Source organism: Polyodon spathula, chromosome 3, assembly GCF_017654505.1.
Source record: "Polyodon spathula isolate WHYD16114869_AA chromosome 3, ASM1765450v1, whole genome shotgun sequence".
In the NCBI taxonomy this organism is placed as follows: Eukaryota; Metazoa; Chordata; class Actinopteri; order Acipenseriformes; family Polyodontidae; genus Polyodon; species Polyodon spathula.
Window position 1 is genome coordinate 66,193,859 of NC_054536.1, and position 26,206 is coordinate 66,220,064.

General features: G+C 33.4%; 1 long non-coding RNA gene across 6 annotated transcripts in view; it reads right to left on the minus strand.

Moving 5' to 3' along the window:
- The window catches only part of LOC121313329, a 49,727-nt gene that overhangs the window by 23,232 nt on the left and 289 nt on the right, over nt 1-26,206 (minus strand). Inside the window, exons 1-4 of one of the 6 annotated variants that reach the window (XR_005949968.1) lie at nt 21,437-21,576; nt 21,089-21,166; nt 11,021-11,113; nt 10,025-10,113 (exon numbers count right to left, since the gene is read on the minus strand). This is a non-coding gene — a long non-coding RNA (uncharacterized LOC121313329). Of the gene's footprint in view, nt 1-10,024; nt 10,114-11,020; nt 11,216-11,242; nt 11,330-21,088; nt 21,167-21,436; nt 21,577-26,047; nt 26,133-26,206 lie in introns of those variants that run through there. The other 5 variants (XR_005949967.1, XR_005949971.1, XR_005949970.1 and 2 more) reach the window with 5 other exon arrangements.

A 26,206-nucleotide genomic window follows, 5' to 3' on the forward strand; every position in this document is an offset into this window, starting at 1 on the left:
GTACACTTTGACCAGTCTTGGCCATAGAAGACTGTAGCTCTTGCAAAGTTGCCATTGGCCTCTTGGTAGCCTCTCTGATCAGCCTCCTTCTTGATCAGTCATCCAGTTTAGAGGGAGGGCCTGATCTAGGCAGGGTCGTGGTGGTACCATACACCTTCCACTTCTTAATAATAGTCTTGACCGTGCTCCAAGGGATATTCAAGGCCTTTGATATTTTTTTTATACCCATCCCCTGATCTGTGCCTTTCAACAGCTTTGTCCCGGAGTTCTTTTGAAAGCGCCTTGGTGCTCATGGTTGAGTCTTTGCTTTGAAAGGCACTACCCAGTAGAAGGAACCTACAGAAACTGATGAATTTATCCTGAAATCATGTGACTCATTACAATTTAACACAGGTGGAGGCCACTTAATATGGTGTATGATTTTGAAGGCGACTGGTTACACCTGAGCTAATTTAGGATTGCTATTACAAGGGGGGTGGACACTTATCCAACCAAGCTATTTCAGTTTTTATTTTTTATTAATTTTCTACAAATTTCTAGAATATTTTTTTTCACTTGGAAGTTGTGGGGTAAGATGTGTAGATAAATTAAAAAATAAACTATTTGAATTCATTTTAATTCCATGCTATAAGGCAACAAAAGGTGAAAATTTTGAAAGGGGGTGTAGACTTTCTATAGGCACTGTAACCATACTTTTAAATGTGCTCATACTGTAATTGAGAGAACCTTTGGAGTCCTCAAAATGTGTTCCCGATGTTTGGATGTCTCTGGAGAACACTACGGTACACTCCTCAGAAGGTTAGCAATATCATCCTGGCTTCTTGTGTTTTACACAACATAACTCCATAATGGATGTTGAACTTACAGAGGAAAGATTACAGGGTTTGAGGGAAGCAGATGCTAAACTTGAAGCCCAGGTGTTGGAGGTTGCAGATGCTGCAAGTGCCAGGCAGGTCAGACAAAGCCAATAGACAGGGGTTCACAGGTACACATGCGGACCAATAAAAAAACGCAGACTTAGTTATTGTTGTAAAAGACGCAAATGTGTATCGTCAGTATATTTTTTAACAGGAAAGCATTTATAATAAAGGCAGCGACAGTGCTCACTGTTCGAAGGAGAGCTATACATGCCTAACTTAAGGAAAACTCCTGATTCTAAATTTTTCACACCCCCACCCCCGTCACTCACCCCACTCGCTCGCTCGCTCGCAAGTGAAACAGAATTTTTTTTATGTAACTTAATTTTGCTTGTAGATTAAATTTTGTATTCACACTACCCCTCTAGGCTGCTAAAAAAATGTGTAGCCTTGTTTCAGGGGCTTGGTCATCCTGTTCACTTGGGCTGCCGCACATTTAAAAAAAATTGCGCTTTTGTCTTCCTTCTTTTTTTTAGTTTCAAAATACCCTCTGTTCGCTATCACAGACACACAGGTGCTCTGAAATTGAATGTTGAATCCTTATTGGTTGTAACCTTACTCCCTCAACTGTGCTTTGATTGGTTGGGTGCATGATTCGTTATTTGTTGTGCAATTGTGACCCGAGTTCTAAATCATGTTTTCATGCGCTATCGCAGCAGTTTGCTATTGCAACGGTTCGCTATCGCAACGGTTTGCTATCGCAGCGGTTTGCTATCGCAGCGGTTTGCTATCGCAGCGGTTTGCCATTGCAGCGGTTTGCCATTGCAGTGGTTTGCCATTGCATCGGTTCACAATTTCAGTGGTTCGCTATCACAGTGGTTCGCTATCGCAGCGGTTCGCAATTGCAGTGGTTCGATATCGCAACGGTTCGCTATCGCAGTGGTTTGTTATCTCAGCGGTTCACTATTGCAGCGGTTCGCTATCGCAATGGTTAACCATCGCAGCAGTTCATAATTTCAGTGGTTCGCTATCGCACCGGTTCGCTATCACAGTGGTTCACAATCGCAGTGGTTCGCAATTGCAGCGGTTGACAATTTCAGTGGTTCGCTATCGCAGTGGTTTGCAATCATATTTGCTAAATAGGGCCCAATGTTAAAAAGAATTGAGGCATCTCCATTACCAGCCACAACTCATCATAACAAAACTGAAAACATAAGGCTTCAATTATTGGGTGACAACACTGGTATTGTTTCAATTCAAAATACCCTTATCCTTACCGGACCAGTCTTATCTGACTTTGGTGAGGTTACCCCATCTGTCTTCTTTGACAGAGTCACAAAGATAAAAACTACCAGTTGTCTCTTAGATCCCATTCCCAAGTCCTGTTTTTCAGCCTTGGGTTCCTTCATTACTAATCTTATTAATTCATCTTTGAATTCTGGAGTAGTGCCCTCAGGATTTAAACTGACTGCTGTTACACCACTGCTTAAAAAGCCCCCTTTGGATGCCTCTGCATTCTGCAATTATAGACCCATTTCTAACTTACCCTTCTTGGCCAATGTTTTAGAACTGGTTGTAGCTGCATAATTACAGTCCCATTTGGTAACAAATTAGCTTTATGAAACCTTCCAGTCTGGGTCCAGACTCGCCTATAGTACTGAAACTGCTTTAGTTAAGGTACTTAATGACTTACTGATGGCTGCAGACTCTGGTTCACCATCTATCCTGGTTCTTTTAGAGCTAAGGTTCTTTTGATACTGTAAATCATGAAATTTTGTTACACTATCTGAAATCTGTGATTGGTCTTTCTGGTATAGTTTTGCAGTGGTTCTCATCTTATCTTTCTGATAGAACAGTTTCTTACATTGGGTGGGACTAAATCTGATGTTTGCCCATTGAAAACTGGTGTCCCACAGGGCTATGTTTTGAGACCAGTTTTATTTAGTATTTATTTACTCCCTCTTGGTCAAATAATCAGCCAATATGGTATTCAATTCCATTGTTACGCAGATGACAGTCAAACTTATTTGAAAACTACACCAGATATTACTGTGGCTGTCTCTTGTTTAGCTGACAGAAAACTTCTTACAGAGTAACTGCAGCAAAATTGAAGTAATGTTAGTGGGTTCACCGCATCATATCTCAACGGTAGCTGATTTTAGCCTTGAAATTGATGGACATGAGATCAGTCCCACTTCAATGGTTATCAATCTTGGTGTGAGATTTGACCCTATGTTATCATTTGAGAATCATATTAAGAATGTCTGCAAAGTGTCTTTCTTCCACCTTAGGAACATTGCTAGACTTAGATCCTCATTATCTATGATTGATGCAGAAAAGCTTACACATTCTTTTATTTCATCAAGATTGGATTACTGTAATGCTCTTTTTGCAGGTACCTCCTGTGTTTGCTTCTCTCCACTGGCTGCCAGTTAAATATAGGATTGATTTTAAGGTTTTCTTACTAATTTATAAATCCTTACAATCTCAAGGCCCTCCCTATCTTAGGGCTCTCCTTCAGTACCACATACCTAAATGAAAAATGTGATCTGGTAACGTTCTTTTGTCTGTGCCTAGGAGTCGTCTGCGCACTGTGGGTGATCGGGCTATCCGCTCTTTAGCCCCACGCCTATGGAACGATTGAAAAATTGTGACTCAGTTGATGTTTTAAAATCTAATCTTAAAACTTACTTCTTTCGATTTGGCTTTCTGTAAATGATTTGTTGTTCTTACAGTTTGTCTAATGCAATGTTTGTTTTTATGCTGCTTTGTGAAGTGCTTTGTGATTTTTAAATGAAAAGCGCTATATAAATAAAATATAAATAAAATGTATTATTATTATTATTATTATTATTATTATTATTATTATTATTGTTGTTGTTGTTGTTGTTGTTGTTGTTGTTGTTGTTGTTGTTGTTGTTATTATTATTATTTATTATTATTATTATTATTATTATTATTTATTACTTGCTACAAAAAAGTTATGAACTACATCTGTATCCAGAATAAAAATGGCTTTAAGGAATATGCTGACAAAATGCATACAGAATGAAATATAATTACACTAATGGGTTATGTGACCTCATTAACCAGAAGAACAAAGCTCAAGTAGTTTATGAAATGTCACATGCATGTACAAGCTAATATATTTTGTGTTGTGTGTCTCATATTGTTATTAGGGATGTCATGTCGTGTAGTATGGGCTCTGGTTGATTCTGGTAAAATGATTTCTTTTATAGTAAGAGACACCCTACACACAACATATTACTTTATTGAAAATCTAAAAATCTACATATGTAATTGTATCAAATGCAAATACAAACATAACTATGTCACAGCTGTACTGAGAGTCAATATTAATTATCTTAATTAGTTTATATATATATATATATATATATATATATATATATATATATATATATATATATATATATATATATATATATATATATATATATATATATATATATATATATATATCATTTTAAATATACTTTAGGAGAATGTGTTGTATTGTAAATTGATTAAGACAGGAAAAAAGTAAGACAGTTTGGAGAAAAGAGTAAAGCAGTATTTTATAAGCATTTTATGAAGATTGTAAATTAAATGTAATGTAAACATATAATCAGCACGTTCTGCTTTGCTGAAAGAATGGTCAAGAACAGAACAGAAATAACTGACAAGGAAACTGATAATTCAGTGTTCTTAGATTGGAACAGTGAGTTACAAGTTTGTGAGAACAGAAGAGTGATATATTTTAGAGCCATGTGCTGTTAATTTATTATAAATATATCAAACGTTAAACATTTCAATTAGAAGCAAGTCATAACAGGTGCACAACTGCACTAATTAACATTTAACAAGAATATGATAGTGTCCAAAACAAACTTTTAATTAAATCTAACCCGAGGGAAGCTGCAGCATGGTCGGTGTAACAACAATTGCATTCCAGAAGTAATGTTTGAATGAAAATTAGTATAAAGTTAATTTTTATTCCGGACCATGTTAGTGTGAACATTATCAATTGATCTAGGATTTAAGTGACCTGTCTGGAATGCTTGACAAATACATTTTCTCATGAATTATACATATGATTGATAACCATAATTAATGGCAGGCTGGAAAGAGGGCAGGTATTTCCATCACCTAGGGGTGAAAGCACTGCACATTCATTGAAGCAGGTAATAGATTGGGCTGTGACCACAAAAAATCATTGTGGAAATGAGCGTGATTATTCATATAGCATGACATTTTGCCAGTTATAAGTGAGAATAAATTATCTTGTAAAAGACTGCAAATTGTATAAAGAAAACCAAACTATTATTATATTGATTGGTAGGACTAAGCAGATATACAGATATTAACCGAAATTAACAAAACATAAATTTATAATCAAAAACTGACAGACCATAATAATTACACAACTAAAGACTTCCATTAACTTCTTATATTTAAACAGCTACTGCCCTGACACATAGGAACTTTAAAGCACTTATTTCCTGCAAGTTTTCCTGAAAAAGTAACTATATCAGAAATAAACAGCGCAGGCATTTAATTTTAAGGCATGTGAGTTTCTTTTCTTTCTTTCTTTTTTTTTTTTTTAGAATTGTAACTGCTGTTTTTCCTTTTATAAATAATTTGTGCTGATATCAGTTTAGAGTAAAATGCAACTAATCTTGCGCTATAAGTCACATAAATATTAAAACATTCTCATTTTGTTTATTTCATTCAATAAACATCAAAGCTCAAACATTTATTTTGATGGAAGTATTTTTCAGGAGTTGCTTCCCTTTAGATTGATTGTTGTTTTTTTTTCCTTCTTTTTTTGCAAGCTCCCAATGCTTAACTTTGTAGAAAACCACAAAGTGCCGACGTGTCATGTTTCATGTTTCACTTAACGAGTTTAAAATCTCGACAAAGTTCACAGTCTACATTAAAATGTAAATTATTTGTAATCATTAATTCTCACTTTGCACAATGAAAGTAATCAGTTTAAACAGCATGGTTGCAAATATGAAAAACTGAACATACCTTGCAGTAAGGAATGCAGTCTGAGGATACATCTTTTTTAAGGCACATACTGAGTTAGAAAAGAAGGAATTGTGTTTGTTTCTAAACATGTAACAATGTTGTACTGTTACCAGTTATTTGGGAACAAAATATTTGACTAATTTCTGTATAATATATCAATAATAATATGTATCTATATGTTTAAAAAATAACACAGTTCATATGGTTAGGCTTTTGAAATATATAGGTCTCATAATACACATATACTTCAGTTAGTCCAGTTACTCCCTCAGTTCTTTGATATTTTAACATTTCATTCCGATGATCCATAAAATCCAATGCTGGTATATAAAAGAAACATTTGGCTAAATTAAGCTACTTGTTTTTAACTAGATATTTTTATACTCAAAAAAGTTCCTGTTTATCAAAAATTATACACCACATACACATAGGCAATATAGGAGTACTGTGGAGTAAATGGGATACCACCTTAAAAAAAGTTTGTTCTTCATATAAATGTTATAAAAAATAAATAAATAAAAAAAAACTGTGCTGAATTTCTTTTTCTATTCCAAACACATTTTCTATCACTATGTGTGTGCGTGCGTGTGTGCACACGTGTTTGTGTGTGTGATTGTCAAAAGTACAGTACAGAACATTTATGATTAGTTGTTTTGTTTTTTTTTTGTTTTTTTTTTCCTGTACTGTATAATTGGTATTTTATGTCATCACTTCATATTAGGTTATTATACTATATTCTGTTAAAAGCTGTTAGAACTACAGATAAGCTAATATTATCAAGGAATGCTTGGCTATTACTGATAGGATAATACTCTGTATAGATGTAAATAAGCTAATCTTGTGTAATTGATAGTACACCTAAAATATCTTGAGCCAAGATAAGAAGACATCAAAAGGAGGAGCAGCTAGACAACTCAATTAGACAGGATACAAAAGTGACTCGGGATGAAACACATGTATTTGTGGTCCTGTGACCTTTTTTAAGAGGAGGATGTAAACTATCATTAACCAGATTTTTTTGTGCAAGTCTATCAGCCCCTTATCCTCTGTATTTGGAAGTCATCAGCTAGTTTCCCCAAAGCACAAACAGTGTACCATTTATTTTAATCAGATTAAAACTGTAGATGCATCTTATATTTATATGAACTATTTCCAAAGGCTAAATTAATCAAAAGATCATAGGTTTGCTATGTATATTTAACTTCCATCCTAAACTGGAAGGTGATTATTTGATATATAACATAACTCTACACTTGTGTAATTATTGTTGTTCTCCATTCGTTTAATGAATTTACTCTTTTACTGGTTTAATGTTAGTAGGGAACAAAAAAAACCATTTATTTATTTATTTATTTATTTATTTATTATCCCTACTGATGGAAGTTGTGGCAAAATTTATCAGGACTATACAGTTTTATTTGAATGGAAGACCCAGTTTCTTCTCCAAAGCTGCAGTGACAAATAACACCCCCCATTAAAACAACTTGGTGAGGCAAAAAGTTGTGTAGTGCTACTTTTACCTGATAAATTACATCAGTAGGTTTCACAAAAAGCTAATGAAGTAGAACAGTGTTTTAAAAAGATTACCTTTTTTCTAAATTGATTTCATTTAACATGAAAAAAACAACAAACATTATAATTAAAACAGCTTTTTAAAAAACTCCCATATGATGTGTTTTTTAAAAGTCTGTTTCAATAAAACATTTAACATTCACAAACTATTATAGGATGTTAAAGAAGCCAACACTAGACTAGAACAGTTTGTGAAACTGTACAGTACTCATAAAAATAATTTTGATATTTTACATATTCTCTTACTCAAAAAAGACAAACATCTGTTTGTCCCCATACTTTATTTTTCCCATTAAATGTGAATAAAACCATGTGAGGTTTATGTCAGCAAGTGCTATTTTGAATGGTTTATTTTTCTTGTATTTTCATTTTTCTGTTCTTTTAAAAAAGTTTCTTTTAATGCTTCTGTTATTGGTATGAACCTTGCTGTTTTGGAGTGCCTTGGTTGAATTTCCATGTCTTTATATGGAGTGTATTTTGATAAGTATCGTGCTAGGAATGGCTGACGTTTATTTACAAGTTGTAGACAGAGAAGTTTTATGGCGTAGGAAAGCCTATTTTATTGGAATACAGTTTTGCATGTACCTACATATGAACATGAACATGAAGATAACATGGATTGACTTTTTTAAATAAAAAAGCTCTGCTGTTGATATAGCTAAAACTGTTCCTTGATATTAAAATAAGACCATAAGCTACAATTCCATTCCTGGAAGTTGCTGACCACTAAATGCCTACAGATTGCCCATTCCAACTATACAGTAACTGCAACAGATTTCATTGGCATTCCACCCCACGCCATGCATTTACTTCAGGATCTAGTACAGTTCTCACTGCTGTCTGGTTCAAGAAAAAGGCTTTTGGGCTATTCCAATGTATTTGTATGTCTGTAACAGTGTATGGCTGCACCATTCAAATAGGTATATCAGAAGCTTTAGGAGCCATGTGGGCAATTATAGTACCGCATTAGAGGACATTGCAACGTTGTTCATTATGTCGGTAAAAACTAGTGGCTTCCATGATTCTGTGGTAATCACAAGCAATTCAGGAAACATCATCTTACCATGAAAGTCAAATTCAAGTCAATAAAAATTCCAAACTGGGGAATCACCTTACCTGTTTTTGAGAGTTCATTGAAATTAAAATTTTTTCAGCTGCAACTACTTTTTTTTCAAATATCTAATACCAGCCTGTAACTAAATTCTCTCAGCTGCTGAAGTTGGATATTATTCTCATTTCTCATTCTTGCTGCTAAGTGCCACAGGATGGTGTGGTTTCTTTTTCGCTGCTGCTGTAACAGAAGGACTTTGTAGTTTGTGCTGGTAACATTTGTACCAGTGTTACCAGTATGCTAACATTATGCACTGTTCGTCAAACTGTTTTGCTAAACCCAGTAGGTCACTTATATCATGAATGATGTTATACATGACAGCAGTTTATAATCCCTGGTAATTATGCCAAATAAAAAAAAAAACACTTCATAATATATAAATATATATATTATATATATATATATATATATATATATATATATATATATATATATATATATAATATATATATATATATATTACTGATTATAATCAGCCCATTGAATGGAATATTTTCAAGGATTTTTTTATCAGACATACAAAAACATTTTATTAAATACATTTTAATTTACAGATGTGCACCTTTTTTGCTTGAGATGTGATTGTATGGGTAATCTGACTCTACAGTACTTTTTATTCACAGGAATGGTTGATTTTGTAGGTCACCATATCAGAGATATGGAATGAGTACAATAAAATCATACAATTCAGAGATTAAAAAAATCTAGATTGCTTCCTTAATTGTTATACTTTTTAACAGCTCAATTTTATAAGTTATGAATGGATAAGCTGCACATTTTATAAAATACATTTACATATACTGTATATACAAATATTGTGTATCTATCAAATAGCTAATAGGCAACACATTTAGTTTGCGTTTAGTTTGCAACCAATGTACTTTCCACAAAACTTAAAACACAATTTTGGTACAGTATGTACAGCAGCATTGTGAAACCATATATTTGTACATATAAATGTTCATTTCTTTGTAATTTCAACATCAGGGCAAATAGTTAGTTCGCTCAAATAGTATATTTGGAAAGAATTACTGGAAAGTTGTAGTAAGTAAAATGCAGTTACTGTGTATTTCATTACTTCCTCATCTCGTTTCATTTTTTTTTGTAGTAATGTTTTTTTTTGGGGTAGGTAGGGTGGGGGTTGCATTATGTTTACTTCAGCTGAAAATTATTAGATACAAAAACAACCACATTCTTAATAATGTTGATTGACAGAAATTCAAAAGCTGATTATTTATAGTTTTGTTTACAGTTTTAGCAGTATGATAACAGTGCACTTGAGGTTACTCAAGCGTTAAGCGTCTCCAGATTGTCAGCTTTAGCTTTGGCAATCCCAATATTTTTGGAGGATTTTTTCTTCAAACATCTATGTTAATATATGTGCAGATATAAAAAGAAGTTGCAGTGTCACAAGTAAATAAAACACGGTACATAGCACTGTTAAACAACTGACCTCTTTTAGTTTCTTACTCTACCACCCGCATCTCGGCTCTATCCGTTCTGTGTAGCCTCCAGGCATGTAACAGCTGCTGAACTGACTGTCTGTGGCAATTTCGGCAAAAACATAAACAACATATTATTAATCAATGAAAATGTAGTTTTACTATGATAATCTGATATAGATTTACTAATATATGACATTTAATTTTAACTTGATTGCATTACCATATATTTATATTTCCCAGCTGCATTGATTCAGAGGGCTTAAATGTCTGTGTCATTTCTGATCATCCAATGTAACTAATTAGGAAGTGGAACAAATCAGTTGATATGAAGCATATGCTTTTTCAAGGCAATCTGCTTGTTCTTAATATTATTTTATATAAAACAGCCATAATGTAATCAAAATTAATATTGGAATGACAAATAAATGAAAAATAAAGACAATAAAAAACTTCAGAGAAACAATCTTCTGGCAATTGAGTAATCCTTACATTTGTTTTAGATTTAATTCAGGGCCTTCAAATTAATGATGCCTCTTGAAAAATGCTTTTATAGATCAATCAATGCAATGAATCAATCAATCTTTATTTTATATAGCGCCTTTCATAGTGGAACACAAAGCGCTTTACAAGATGTAAATACAAGAAAATCCATAATGCTTCAAATACAGAGAAATGCATAATACAGTGGGAATAAATAAATAAATAAATATTTAAAAAAATAAAAAAAATAAAAAATAATAATAGACTGCTTATGTTTGCCTAGGTTTACACAAATTATATATTAATGACAAAAAACGAAAACTGCTTCCCACTTATATTTTCTGGATGCATAAGAAATACCCATATATTCCAAAAAGATACCACATTGACTCTATACATGACCTATTCTATTAAATATACACATAGATATATGGGATACAAGTTACTAGAAAACATGGCCCAGCTTTATTTTATGTACTTTCTATACTTTTTCTCTTTTTTTACACTTGCTTTCTTACTTTTACCTTTCTGAGTCCTTCTTTTTTTCCAGCCTGGCCTAATCCATTGTTATTCACCCTGTTTATTGCTTGAAGCAGCCCTGACATACTGGACATCATCTGAAACCACAAACGACAGGATGCAATAAGCTAGAGAATAGCAGTAATCTGAGGAAAGTTCTTCATTCACTCTTGCTCTTAACTCTCTGTCTTCTTATCCTACATAGAAAATAAAAAAATCAATACCACCTCACAGGGCTTGATAAAAGCGCTGGGCGAGTAGAGCAGTCACGCTGGATATAGTAAATTAAAGTGATCAAAAATTTTCCAGTCGCCGCCTACAGCCTACAAAAACTAACAACCCTGTCTGTAGACTGCTTGTCATGCCACGCTTTTTTTTTTTTCTTTATCTGTGGCTGGACTCTTCATTTTGATTTCATGGTTATCTACTGGAAGGAGAAAAAAAATAAACAAGTATAAATCAAGTACATAGCAGAATTGTGACTATAATCTTGAGTAAGAAGACCCCCAAAAGATTTGATCTATGGCTGCTAGTGTTTGAGTGAAACTCAGTTAACCTTTAATAGCTCTGTATTTGCATTTACATACTGACTTGCTGAAACTCAAGATTGTGCATTTTTTTTTAAATTGGGCATTTATTGGATTTGTAAGAACTAAATTTAATTAACTTATTTAAATTGATATAAATTAAATGAATAAATTAATAATGAAAATATATATCGATGCCACGGTGTTGCAGACTGTAATTAAAAAATGTGATCTAAGAGATTTATATATTTTATATATATATATATATATATATATATATATATATATATATATATATATATATATATATATACCATTTTGTTTAGTGTGTTTGTTTACATTCCCCATTGGCCTCTGTGTCACATAGCTGCTTTTTAATACATTAATAACAGTGCTGATATCTTCAATGTGGGTAAACATGGCAAAATTATTATTACTATTTTTTTTTTTTTTATTTCTAAAAGCACATAAAACAATGTTGATTTAGCTTTTGCAGCCCTTCGTATTCCTATTTCTGGTATATCCATGGAAAACAGTGAAAGCAGCATTTAGTGTGATCATTCTTGATATTAAGAGCGGTAGTCTGTGAACAAAGTGAAAGTAAGGCAGTTCACAGAGATCAAGGGGTTACCCTTGTTTCTCAAGAGCACCCATTGCCTTAAAATGTATCTAAAAAACAGGCATTTGCTTTCTTTCTCACCTTAACAGTGGGGTCCCTTACGTAATGTAAATAACAAAGAGTATAGCACAGTCAACGAATGAGATAACACAGTTAACATTTCAACAGGGAAGCTTGGAGAAAAACAAAGAGATGGAACTTGGTTTGCAGGGCCTGCAACAATGGGCTCCACTGGGACATTTGGATCATTAGAATACAGTAGGTGACACAAGTAGAGGTTCAACTGACTGGTCCTTGAGGATCACTTCGATCACATTGAGTAATATTGACTTAATAGTAAAAAAGAGTAAAAAATGAATGACATTAGCGTGCCTGTTGTCACCATGGTTTCTCATTGCCTTCAGGGCTAAATTAAAACGAAAGGAGACTTACGAAGGAAACTAAGTGAGTTCAGATTTAAAGAATGTTGTCTGTTTTTCAGATTATACAAAATTGAGTTTAGTGGAATTAAAAAGAATGGACATTTATCAGGAAGAGAAATGCATAGTTTAATTAGAAATGTATTTCCCAATTTTTTTGCATTTAACAGGAATATGTGATTATTAGGAACATAGTCACCGGTAAGTGAAATACACTGTGACACACAAATATGGAGACATTACATTTTGATTAATTGATCAAATAATTTATGAATGGTATTTTTACAAGCTGTACCATTAAAAAAAAATGCTAAAAGTTTGAAGAGTCACTGGTTTTTACTTGTAAAAATACCATGGTCTGACCTAAGTCCTTCTTTTGAAATGAGTCTTACACTGTCTGTTGGCATTCCCTAAAAATATTTTACCAATGCAAATCACTGAAGTCTTAGGATATGTGGTCTTTTTGTACATATGAAATGTTTTGTTCAGATGCATCCTTATATCAAAAGTTTCTATGTATTTTTTGTCTGATGATGTGCAGCTTTAGCCATTTGTGACCTAACAACCAGAGCTGCCCTACAAAAGGTCAGACTGCAGACAATCTTGAGACGCTTAAAACTTGAGTAACCTCAAGTGCACTGTTATCACACTGCTTAACAGATCATGTTGAGAATTTTTGTAGTGTGGTTGTAGCTCTGGTGTCACTATGGATTTTTCTGATTTTGCAAAACCAAACATTGATTTTGCAGTCACATCTATAACCCAGTAATTATGAACTCATAACAAAAAACTGTTTTCCATTTATACCATATATGTCTAAAATTGATTACGGTGTTATATAAATGTACCCTGGGAAGTTATGGTATATGAAATCTATAATTATTCTAATTGCAAATCAATGGCCTACTGTTTGATGATGACGGCTTGTTTAAGCACAGAGTACTTTAGCCCTCTGAAGCTCAGACATACAGTGTGTGTGTGTGTGTGTGTGTGTGTGTGTGTGTGTGTGTGTGTATATATATATATATATATATTATACTATATATATAGTATATATATATGCCGGAGGTTGAAAAAACTGTGATCTACAGTTTGGAGTCATTTGCTTATTTTTAGTTCATACAGTGTTTCCTACTGAACTTAAAGGTTGTCAAAAGAAAAAATGAGGATCATGAAAATGCAATTAGGCATACAGGTGACAAAAATGCAACAAACTACATTTGTTAAATATGAAATACTAGAACAAGGGAAGCATTACGTTAGCTTAAGAAATCCGTCAAGTGTACCAACTGTGTTCCTCAACACATCATTATACTCTGTTGAAAACCAAAATGCAGTTTGCACTCCTTTCTGTGTTAATATAATTAGTAACAAACAACTTTTTTTGCATATATTTGAGTTCTTATATTCATTTTAATTGTTTGCTTTGTAACAGTTTTATTATTTTACAAACATGTATTATTATTTTACAATCCATTTTGTATTTGCTATGTTTACACTCCAGCATTTTCCTTCCTATCCTATTTAAGAGCGGGAAATGCTGTTCTATATATACCTATTTTAATCTCTTTAATAAGTAAAAGGATTGCAATAGCAAATGTTTCTCTTGGCAATCCAAATGCAGAACAGTTGGTAGTCGAATGTTTAAGCAGTGATTTACCACTTAAAACCCTAAGAAAAGATTATGCACCAACTGTAAATAGTATTCACAACATACTCTGGAAGAAATAACAGCCACATGCAATGCTGTAGGAGTGCTTTGTTAAGATACAGTAACAGTATTTCTGTTAAGGTGAAAAACTGTACAGCTTCCTTGTAAAATGTAAGCTATATTTTTCTTTAAGACAATTAAATTAAAATGTTTCTACAATATTATCAATACTACTACTACTACTACTACTACTACTAATAATAATAATAATAATAATAATAATAATAATAATAATAATAATAATAATAAAAATATTGAACAATATTAAACAGCATGCTACAAAGTTCCTCTACAAACATAATTTTTGGTGAAAGTTTCAGGTGATAAAGTGAAAACAGAGACAGCCAGATAGACTAGGGTGTGCAGAATCTCTAGTGCTCCTCTTGTTTCCTGTTTTACCCAGCATTCTGTGCAACTCGGGCCTGGCAGACAGGGATGCTGGAGACACACACACACAGACACACAATTTTCCAGGGTTTTTAATCACTGGGACGGCTGACTGATCAATGACAGATATGAGAAACAACTTTTGCATGCTAACAGCGCAGGATATTTTATCTGAGATAATATTTCTTTCTTAAAGGGCTCCCACTCTGCTATGTATTAATTAAAATCTAAATACTAAATATTGATTGATGCGTTATCAGGCCATAGCAGTTGGGATCTGCCACATTGATTTTTCCTGTGATTTATTATCATATTTAAGAAAAATCATTTTGTGTGATTATACAAGGAAATAGACTTTAGTGAGGGTGTAATTCTTTTGTATCACTTTTGTTGTGTGGAGGACGGGCCAATTTCTCAATTGTAGCCCAGATTACTGATACCTTCCACTGCTTCTTCTCGGCAGCCTCTGAAGGCTAATGCTTTAAGCTTGTATAAGCAAAAGATCTTGGCCATGTCATTAGGAATAATAGGTATTAGGATTACCTCCTTAATCACAACAAAGATTAACAGATGGTATGAGAGCAGTTATTAGCAAACATCTTACATACATCACATCAATAACATGATTTGCAATCAGGCTGTCTTTCTTGAGGGGTTGGGGCGTTTCTCAGTGAAAGATCCTGGCAATCAGAAACTACTATATAACAACTGCTTTTGACCAAAACGGCTGATAGTTCTGTAATGAGGCATTGTTCCATAACATAACAAAAGCTTACATTGTAACAAGTTGCATAAGAATATGTAGTATGTATTTTAGCAGTACGGAGTACTTTGTGAATTATATCTATATTGTATAATTATTATTGCAGCTAAAGTCTCATCCTGTTTATTTTTGGCAGTGACAAACCTTGTTATACTAGATATGCTGGTACACTATTTGTTAACAAGTACTGGGATATGTAACATAATTCTGAGTTCAGTGTATGATCACTGCTGTATATTAATGACTGGAAGGTGTACCCAAATACTTCAGCATTTAGCATTACTGTCTAAAAAAGTCTACTGTTGTGTAGCTTTTGAAACTGACCTCTATTCACATTTTTTTATCATTTACATTTTTTGGTATATATTTTTATACAATATGAAATAGTCACTTCATATATATATATATATATATATATATAATATATTATATATATATCTATATATATATATATATATATACTAGATAGATCGATAGATAGATAGATAGATAGATAGATCTATCTGTTTGGTTTGTTACTAGATCTTGATTGTACATGGACTAAAATATGGAAACCTTTTACTTTATTATTTATTATTATTATTATTATTATTATTATTATTATTAGAAAGTAATGCTGCTTGTCTGCTCACTTTGGTGCTGCTGTCACACTGATAGAAAAAGTCTCTTGGTACTCTGGTTCCAACATGCAATGTCACTCGTGCTGGTTAGTATCTTCCCAAGGTCAGCTCTGACAAGGAATTCTAATGAGATTAAGTCCCATCATTGGAGTTTTAGTCTTTTCTACACATTGTACTGAAGTGCTAAAATAGTATTACGGTACTGACCAAGCTCTTCAGCTAAATCTCACAGTTTAATCTACAACCAGCTGCATTCCTAAACTTCTGTGCCAATTGCACTGTTTCTCTCATCTTTGAGGATCAAAATACTGTTGCATCACTAAAATAAGACACTTTGGGATAGATTCTCAATGTTATTTACAAATCTGGCTCTATAAATTGCAAGGTGACTGTATTAAGATGTGCCACTCTTTAGACTCAAATGTTTGCATACTAAATACTCAAGAGGAAAAATTAAGTGATGCCCGTTTATTCTACATTTTCATACTCTTTTGTAACACTAACAGATTCTCACTGGAGACAGCTTTAGACTCATACTCACGAATCCACATTCCATGAATATTGAACAGGACAAACATTATTTTACAAGCGTTGTTCCCAGTCTACTACTCATATTGGATTCAAAGTTAGGTGAGAACCCTGATATTTTCTTTAGGCCATCACAGATCAGTGGCATCTACAAGTAAGTAATCTCTTTAGAAACCAGTCTGCACATTCTAGTACTTCATTCAGTGCCTCTCTCTCCTAATCTAAAGTCAAAGCATGTACTTTATACCTGTCGCATCACAAAATGGATCTGATTTTGTTTTTATTCATACCAGTTTTGCTTGGTTGTCAGAGCTGTATCATGCTACTCTTTCTCACTGTACTAAATTGGGTTTTTTCAAATTAATTATTACACCACTCTTGGCTTGCAGTACTTGTGTGGCACAAACAATTCACGTGGCTCAGCTATTACTCAAAATCTTCATCAGATGCAGTTGCAATGGCTGCACCTCTTTATTTTGAACTTGTGATTCCTAATTTCCTGTCACCATGCACAGTATTATTTCATATTAAACCGGCTTACAAAAAGATACTTCCTCATAGTACGTCAACCTTAAAAACAAAAGGCTTGTTCATAAGTTTACATCACATTAACTTTATATCTTTAATGTCACCCGAGTGCCTTTGCTGTTAAGAGTATGTTTACAAAACTGTCAATGAAAATAACTTTGGTATTGCACATCTAAATTATATATATATATATATATATATATATATATATATATATATATATATATAGATATATATATATATATATATTGTCTTATCTTTAGAACTACTGATAGAAACCCCACATATATTGTTTTTTAGCAGTCATTTTGTTATTTGTTTTTTAAAGTGTTAGAATGATTGCACATATGAAGGTGCTATATACAAAACCACTACAGCATACTGCTTATATTGCCATGTAATGCCATTTATCTTTAATTATCTAATAATAGGTATTTTTAAGGCGAAAAGTTCCTTAAAATAATTGTTAATGTTTTGTCATTAATTATAATATTCAATTCCAAGTGCACTGCAATATGCAACAAATGTTTATTCAGGTCTGTCACAAACCTAAATTGTAAACTGGACAACATACCTAATATGAAACAACATGACTTAACTCTAGTCATTACAGTGGACTAGGAAACAAGCAATATTTAAAAAAAAAAAAAAAAAAAAAAAAACGAAGAGATGATTGTCTAATGTAAAATACAGAGATACCAAACAGAGCTGTCTGCAGACACTTTAGTTTATCTGAGTGTAAGTCTTTCAATGTACACCTTACACGCAGAATAAGAGCATCTGATTCACATTTTGTTGCATAAACTCCCGAGGATACGATAAGAACTGTTTTGTTGCAAACTCCAAAAAGCAGCCGGCTCTAAAAACTGGGCTGGTGTAAAAAAGTCTGAGGTGTGCTTGTGTTACAGCAGTAACAACAAGGTGAATTGTTACCTTTAAATAATTACCGAGGTGGGCACTTGTGAGGGAAAAAAACATAGTTAGCCAAGTGAAAACACACATCACAAGTTCAAATTTTTTAGTTTTTATTGGTTTAATGGTGACGTTTATTTTGAGCTCACACCTGGTACCTGAAATAAAGCACAGCATGCATAAATAATGAAGATTATGCTTGTGAAACTAAACTAAGTGGCAACTGTGTGTGACAGAGGTCCTTGCATCAATACTTACATCAAGACTTGTTAAAGAAGACTCCTCAGTGTAGGACTAAATTATAAGATAATTGAAAAAAAAAGAGGACAGATACAGCATAATTGGCTGCCATAAAACAATCATTTTTAAACAAATATTACTGGGAGTATAATCCATGCATTACTAACATTGAGTAGATATGTCAGCCTAGGTCTCTAGTTTTTACTTACAGTACACACTTGCTACTGGTACTTCCTTTAAGAGGCATGTGTACAGTACATGTCAGAAAGATTTCATTTTGAAACACTGGCGTCTGAAGTTCTGCTGTGCTCGTCTTTTAGTTTCTAATTCCTGTTTTACTAGCCTTGTGCATATCCATATGCATATACATGTTATTGTCACTGTATTAGGTACAGTACCTCCCTGCACAAACACCTACTGTATAGTAAAACATTTGGGACAGTTAAATTACAGTATTTGCCTTAATAGTTTAAAAAAACACTTTTTTAAAAAAATATATATTATATGACATTGACCACAACCAGGATGTTGCCCTAATAAGTTGGAATATTGCCTAGCTATAATTACACTTAGGCAAGACTGAGTAGAATTAATGTAACTGAAGGTAGGGGGCCCTCGGTTAATTTTCAGACATGCACTTTCACCAGAGGCAACACACCAGCGTATCCTTATAATTTAATAGTCAAGTGGGTAATTATCTTGGAGTATATGCTCTGAACAAAGAAGCTGGGAACACAGTGCTTAACAGTTCAGTGAAATAAACTATATCATTGTTCCTTTTCAAGTTAATAGTAACTGAAATACTATTTCATGCATATTTATTTGCAGAAGAGTATCATTAACACTCATTTTATATTTCAGGTCTATTTGAACGTACATAGTTTCCCACTTAGGATACATGATAGATTAAATCCATGCCTTAGGGTTGTGAACATATACACAGAAAATCATAACTCTGCCATGTTTAGTATTTCCTTGCACTGATTATGTGCACAATCAAATGCTTCAAGTCAATAAAATATAGATGGATTAAACCACATTCTCAACATAATATGTTGGCTAAGAGATATGTACACTGTTAGTTATATTATTACTATTTATATTGGGAATACATCCAATTTGAATGTTTGCAAATGTATAGGGTATCATTTTGACTGACTACATAGCTTGAACCTGACGCTTGTATTTGCCTAAAATGCCTTGTGATTAAACAACCTACACATAAGGAATACAGTCCATAAAGTATATTATTGTATAATGTAGACTGTGTATTCCATTTACAGTATTATTGTTTCCTATGACATTGTCATTTGTAATGTATCCTTATATCTAGACTGTAGAAGGAAAGTATGAACACATTTCCTGGTTTCAATAGGAATAATACATTATGTCACAGTGTAGTTATGCCCTATTTAAACAGCAGCCACTAGCATTTGAATTGCCTCTGTACATTCCAGCAGTTCTCCACATATAATCTCACAGTACCACATAACAGCAGCAAAGAAGCACTTGCATGTGTGCAATTTGATTCTGCACCTATATGGACGAAAACAGAAACTAATAAAACGTAAAACTTAACATTCACCCAGTATGCATTAAAAGCACCATCATTAACAGTGAGAGACTATCTATCAACTTGATAACGTTATTATTAACCTTCATTTTAACGCTTGTGTGTCAATTATAACGCATTCACTTAAGTTACGATGCAGTGGTAGAGGAATCGGTGCAGCCGGGGCAACTGTATAGGGGCTCACGCACTCAGGGAATATCTTTCGCATTTATATTTGCAGGGGTTACCTGCATATTAATTTCATTGTAGCTACCAGTGCCAGTAATTACGTTTTTATTCCCCCTCGTTTCATCAGGTACTGATATTCTCTTAAAATTATGTTTTTTTTTTAATTGATGAATTAAAATTAGGTTCCTAACTTTTTTGTTGTTCATTCGTACCTGCTTTGCATGGAGGCTGGTATATGAGGCAGGTATGTTTCATTGGCGTCTCTTTTTCAAACTCCGCGACCACTTGTATTTTAACCTATAGGTCTCTCAATATTGCAAAACTGTCTTTCTGGAAGTTTTTGGGGTGCTGTTCAGCATTCTTGCAGTTAATACTCTTTGTGCACGTATCATAAGGCAGGTGCTGCTGGGTACCAAAATAAACGAAAGCAAATTAACATGCCTGTGTGTGTGTGTGTGTGTGTGTGTGTCTATATATATAATATAATATATATAGATTATATATATATAAGATATATATATATATATATATATATATATACTATATATAATATATATATTCTGTGCGATACAGATGTCTAATCTGCAGTAAAGATGCAAGCAAAATTCAATTCAAGAAAGGCGAGTAGATAAACTTCTTACATGTAGTCGTATATTGTTTCATACATGCTAATATTCTAAGAATAAAAATACTGAACACTTAACTTGGCATGTTCTGTGCTTATAAAAGTATTACATAAAGGTCGGGGCCCACAACAAGGTCCTGCACTGGGGCCCATCGTTCTCTTCCTCCGCCACTACAATGCTGTTTCTTAATCTGTGCTGTTCTGAGATCGTTTTTCTAAAAAGTTTACAGAATTCACAATGTAAACAAACGTGTAACATTAATACAGCCATGTCATTTAAAAGGCTACGCATGCTTTAGTTTCTTCATTGTACAAACGTTTAATTGACAAAATAATGCAATAATACAGTCTTAGACATGCAGGTAAAGAATGACATAACAACACACCATGATATATAGAGCTCAATGAGTATTCAGTTGGTCTTATGTTCTGGCTTCTGGTTTTTAACATTACCTTTTCAGTGTCCCGTCACAGTCCAAGGATCCTGCAGGGCCTAAATGAATCCTCGCTATACACATTGTGCAAAAGCAGCTAACAAAGAGAGTAATACAATAATAAAGAAGTCAACCAGTGATTTGTTTATCTGCTTTACATTCTGTAAGTCGGAATTGTGAAGAGCATACTTATAAATATGCACGTGTTAACTGCTAATGAAACAAACAATGACGTTTAGTCCTGGAATGTAGTGAAGAATTAGATTTTAGAGTTTTGCTCAAAACACTGCAGTTAAACCAAGCGTGTCTTTAAATTCCCTCCCAGACTATTGTGAGACTAACTAGCCATTAAATATGATCAACATACCGTGTGCATTGAAAGTAAACCTTTCCCAGTCCTGATTGTTCCAAGGGGATTCACTTTTACCTCTCGCCTTATACTCCACTGTAAACGGTTATAATTACTGTTCACTCTACAATTTCCGTGACTAGCAAATGATGTTGACAGTGACACATACACACTGACGGAATGGGTTGTTTTCAGTAAAATCTACCTAGCAAACGTACAGTTTTTTGCCTTTTTTGGGGGGGGGGGGGGGGGGGGGGGGGGGGGGGTGGAGGTCTAAGGGTTTTAACATGACATATTTTATACAAACTATAATACGCCCGTGTTTTAGTTGAAATGTGTTCGGTATGTCAGGTGTCACTAGCACACTGAGAATCGTTGGTGTTTTCCAATTGCACAGCGGGGATGCATGTTACAAACTCTTGTTGCTGTTTTTTTTTTTTTTTTTTTTTTTAAAGAAAGTTTGTTGAACAGGATGCCAGACGGTCTACTGCCTTGTTGGTTTTTGCAAATCATCTATTGTAGTTATATATATATATATATATATATATATATATATATATATATATATATATATATATATATATATATATATATATATATATATATATATATATATATATATATCTCACGTCAGAAGCAGTAGATCTTTATTCCAGTGCCTTTGTGATGATATTGATGACGATGGTGGTCAAGTGGACAGTTTGATTTTTTTGTGTCGAGCTAGTTATAAAGAATCAATAGTATATCAAGGGGTACGTGTCGTGATAAAGGACTTCAGCCACTCTGGCTATTCATCATAAGTCTGTAGCAAGCAGATAGGTCAAAAGAAATTATATTGCACTAAAGAGAGTGTCTTCTTATCTCTATATACCAGGGGAATAAGGGACAAGCCGATCGATAGAGTAGCTGCTGTATACTTCTTGCAATTATCAATAGCTGATTTTGTCTCGCCAGAGCTGCATCTATTAATACCAGCTAATAACAACCTTTTGGACATAACTGCAACCCGAAGGGATGAAAAAGTTTTCTCATAGGACGACCTTCCTGTCACAGTAACTCTCTTTCACCGCACAGCCCATTAGGCGTTGCAAATACAAATAAATAAATGTGTATATAATTCCACAGTGCTTGTTATACTGTGGAGGAGTGGATTATATATATATATTAGACTTTATATTTATATTATATTTATTATTAGACCTCATTATTATCATCCTTCTGGCTATAGAAGTGGAAATTGACGACATAACGCATCATATACTGTATGAACTTATTGATAACCGGCTAAGTTAAACTAGAACAAGAAATGCATAATTTGTAGGGTATATAAGGCACGCGGAATATTTTATTTAGTATTCCAACAAAAATTAAAATAAAAACAGAAACTACGTTCATCTAAAATCATTGTGATTAAAATGTAACTGTTACTTTAATAATTGTAATAATTTTCTACTTATTAGATATGACATAATGTCCTATACCACAAATAAGGAAAGGAAGGAACAAGGGTGCATTTAATCGGTTGCTCCTGAAAATAATGCAATTAAATTATAAAAAGATAAAACATAACTATATTAATATTAAGTGATTTACTTTTGAGAGTGTAACAGAGTTGTTTGATTAAACGAAAATGCACTGCAGTCATTACATCAAGTTTTATTGTAGCCCCTAAATATAGTTAAATAAATAATATTACAGACCTACTTACATTTATTTGACTTTTTTTTATCAATTGATATTTGGAGAAATCGGAACACCTAAGTATTTCAGTTTATAACAAGTCAAGAAAGTGCGATAATGTAAGTCTTTATTCGATTAGTTTCTTCAGGATAAAGAATAATAGGGAATAGATTTTTAAAATACATTTTGGAGAAGATTGGCAGGAGAAGACACCAATCTCTTAGTATTCAATAAAGCTTGAAAACTTTAAAGGGCAGATAACCGGATCCATCTTGTGCTGACCAGACAATTCGATGTCGACCCCTTATTTTCAAAATTGATCCTTTTTCATATAAATCAGTTTAAAAGCGTTCAGCGTATGATTTGCTCATCCTTGCACTTACTGACCGAAGCACTATTTTTTTTTTCCTTCTGACCAATTTGTAGAAGAAAGAAAGCTGCTAATTAAAGCTGGCTCATTTGCAGGGACAGAACCTGCTTTACTTCATACTGTAACGCATTTTTGTCGTTTCAAAATCATATTAAGCATTTCTGTATCAGTTATCACATTCTAACTACTCTGCATAATAAAGCGTTCATCAAATTGCCCATTGACTAATCACATGATTTACTTTAGAACTTGAAGCTTTTGTTAACTAATACTATTATTCGTTTAATATTGAATGCACTATTTAAGATGTGTTTCTTGAAAATAAAAAATCTGACATCTCTTAATTAGATTCTAATAATATAATACAGTATAATGTTTCTTTCAAGTAAAAAAAAAAACAAACAACAAATACACTTAACGGTTAAAATTGTTATATATATATATATATATATATATATATATATATATATATATATATATATATATATATATATATATATATATTCAAGTAAATTTCCCCCGTGTCTGACTGCAAGTTCAAAAACAATTATTTGTACCTTTAAATCGATTTAAGAACCGAAGGAATTCATGTACGCGTTTCAGATTAAATGTCAATACAATTTGTTAATTTTTCATTTCCCTTTTCATTAATACTGTATTTTAAATGAACATGCCTCGCATCATTATGCTGTTTAGTCATGGTTCTCTGTAAAACGACTATACACCCTTCTATAATTATTTTTACGAACGGAATGAAGCATTTGCATGTGATTAGCACACTTGAAGGAAAATGTGGTTTTAAAACCATGGTTAGTAAAGATCAACAACTACCTTCTTTAACATTGAAACTAAAGGCTAAATAATCTTTAAGAAAAAATAACACTCAATAATTGAATTTGATTTTAATTCGGAACATTTATTTGTTAAAATACATTGTATAATTTAAGTAAATGCTATAGATTTCTTGTCTTGTGTTGGTTTTAATTTTAGAATGAATTGGGTTACATCTTTACCCACATCAATGTTTAAAGTCACGATATCCGTACTCTTATAATCCTGACAAATGTTTTGGTTTTTTTTTTTTTTATGGGGGGGGGGGGGGGGGGGGGGGGGTGGGGGGGGGGGGGGGGGGTGGGGGGGTGGGCTTGTACCGAAAGTACTACTAAAACAATTACAATGTCAAATGAAAGACGGTTTAGTGTTTGCACATAACAAAGTAAATTACATTAATAAGGGAAAATCTAACAATTACAATTATTGATAATTCAAAATAATATTAAAAATACAATGTATGGTGTAAATGCAACTATGCAAAAGCTTCCTTGTATATAAAGGGGTTTGTCATGTAGATTGCTTATCTGGGCCGCATAAATATTCTGTAATTGACACTACGTCCTTACACTTCTTGTATGAGAAATAAACAAAATACTATTTGAACAAGAAAATACTGGATATAAAATCTGTTTCAAAAGGTGCAGATGTTTCTGTGGGTATGATGGCGAACGGTGAAGACTGTTTGAACAAAAACTGTGATACATCCTAGCGGTCGATCAATGCAATGCTGACTGTCCTGTTGTAGGCTGAACTGAAACTTAACTAGAGCTGAGATCACTCGAACACGCAACACACTGCTCTGTCTTGAACAGGGAGCAAAAGGCAAGGAACTACAGCAACATCAACCCTCATATTAATTGTGCTATCTCGCAAAGATTCATCACACACATCCATGACACTTTTATGACCCTTTCGTCTGTATCAGGGATTTGGTTTGAAATAAATACATACATAATCTTGAACAAAAGGACAACCGAATTTGGACAGCGACGCGAGGTACACAGCGCAGCCGACTCTGCAGTGCAAGGAAGGGGAGAAGACCTGACCCGCTCCGCTCGCACCTTTAGGTATAGGCTGCTTTTGTTTTTTAAATAAAAAAGGAGATATTGAAGAACCTAAGAACTGTGGTGATGAGTTGTTCTCAATAAAACACATACAGAGTGAGAAGTAAGATAAATATAACATTATATTGAATTCAAAATAATTGAAAAGTTATACAAAAAACAACATTTGCAACCCAAGGACGTGTTCTACCGAAGGACTTTGAGGAAATCAAACATCTCATGCACAACTGGCAGTAAACAAGAACTCACTGCAGCTGTCTCGTCTCCAAAAAGAAAGAAAAGTATTTACAACCTTCAAAACTTTTTTTTTTTTTCTTCCAACCAGTGGTCGAGAGGAAGTAACCACCACCGGCCAGCAATTTCCGAATAGAAAGAAAAGCTGTAAAAAGAACACAGTACACGCAAGAGACACATAGACAGTTTTGAAGACGAGTAAAAAAAAAAAAAGAAACGTGGAGAAAAAAGTAGCATTTAATGGGAAAAGAAAAATAAACCTGAAAAATAATGAAAAACAAGATGAGCAAAAACGTTCACATTTAAAATATATATAAAATAAAAGACCGTGGAAAATATAATCAGTACAAGTACAATGAAATATGGGGTATGATCAAACAAAACAAGTGAGGAAAGAATTGTTAGAATTAACAAGAAGAACGCGACAGAAAAAGAAAAGAACCTGACCTTCCAAAAAGTGAAGAACCTTTATGTGCAGAGTGTAATAGGCAGTGTTTGCAGTGGTGTTGGAGAGGAGGTGGAAAGAGAGCAGAGACAGATAGATTTGGAGTGAGACAGCTAATTGCTGAGTCCATCCCTCATTTCCATATCCAGTGTGTGCCCGCT